We start from the raw sequence: 1,481 nt of genomic DNA on the forward strand, positions 1-1,481 counted from the left end.
GTAGCCTAATGTGGACTGCAGGTCGCCGGACACCAGATGCCCCTTGATATGGACCTGAACGAGCCTCTGTCAGGACCTTTGGACGAGACATTTGCATTGGGTAGCACTTATTCCTCAGCAGTTGCAGCAGCACTCCCCGAGCGTGCAGGCCCATCTAGGCCACCCGGGCCAACTGGAGACTAGGATGAGGTATCTCTCGCTCAGAGAGGACAGAAGATCAGGCACCACATCGCTACTTCACAGGGCCACATCTATTCTAACTATTCGGATGATTGTTATGTTATATGTTATTATATTATCATGCTATGTCATTATCATTGTGTTGTTGTATTCAGTATTATGTTATCATGCTATGTTATCATGTTATTAGGTTATCATCCTATGTCATTATATAGTACTTGAATGAGTTTTGAAACTACTTAATTTATGTCTGTTGAAATTTTACAGAAAAAAGTAAAGGTAACACCATGATAAAAAAGAAGACGCAATAATATTAATAACGACAGTCCATTGGATAAGACAATAATAAAGACAACTACAAACACGGAGAAGATAACCCAAAATGGCACAAACATTGATAAACAACAATAAAGTGTAATATAGTGGACATAAGAAAAGGCAACACAATGAAAAAAACACTAAACTCCGCTAGCTGCTCCAAACCCCCCGGCGACTTCTCCCTGTGGACAATTCTACCGAGTATGACTAGGCTGTCTGCATAGTCCATACCGCTTTGGTCTATTTGGATCGACCTCATCCATATTAGTGCAAATTCTAGTACTCCTCGGATGACCTTCAGATGCACGTCTCTTACAGGGATCAGAAATGATTGTTGGATCAACATATGGTGGTCAAAAGCCTTTTGGAATTAGAAGATTGAATCCCATCATATATACATTAAAAACCGTGCTGAGTTGATATACCTCGTGGACATAAATTGCCCAATTCAAGCGGGAATATGCACCGCAGGAGACTGCATGGCGACATGGGTAGTGAAATGCCTGAAAGTACCCGCAATCACAATTCCAATCTCTCAACGAGACTTTGTAAGTACCAAGTGAGAAGTTACCCGTTGGAGTAGTATCGGAGCCTCAAAAATAAATCCTACTCCTCTAAAAACTAAAAAAATAATAAACGATGAAGGGAAAATAAATTCTAACAACTCAACTCATGAATATAATCTTTTATACTCCTGTAGCTCTGCACTAAACCTTCGCACCTATAGCTGAAAGGGGGTGGAAATAGGGGTGTTCAAAACCGATCCGGACCGAACTAAACCGACGGACCGAACCGAAAAAATCGAAAACCGAACAAAACCAAAAACCGAAAAAAATGTATTTTGCTGTTTCTTTGCGGTTCGGTTCGGTTTTCAGTTCTGACCATAAAAACTCGAACCGAACCGAACCGAACCGGTAACTAAAGAAACCCTAAAAAAACCATTAGTTAACCCAACCCATTAGACAGCCCATTACCCCACGGCC

The sequence above is a fragment of the Arachis duranensis genome, chromosome 4, assembly GCF_000817695.3.
Source record: "Arachis duranensis cultivar V14167 chromosome 4, aradu.V14167.gnm2.J7QH, whole genome shotgun sequence".
NCBI lineage: Eukaryota > Viridiplantae > Streptophyta > Magnoliopsida > Fabales > Fabaceae > Arachis > Arachis duranensis.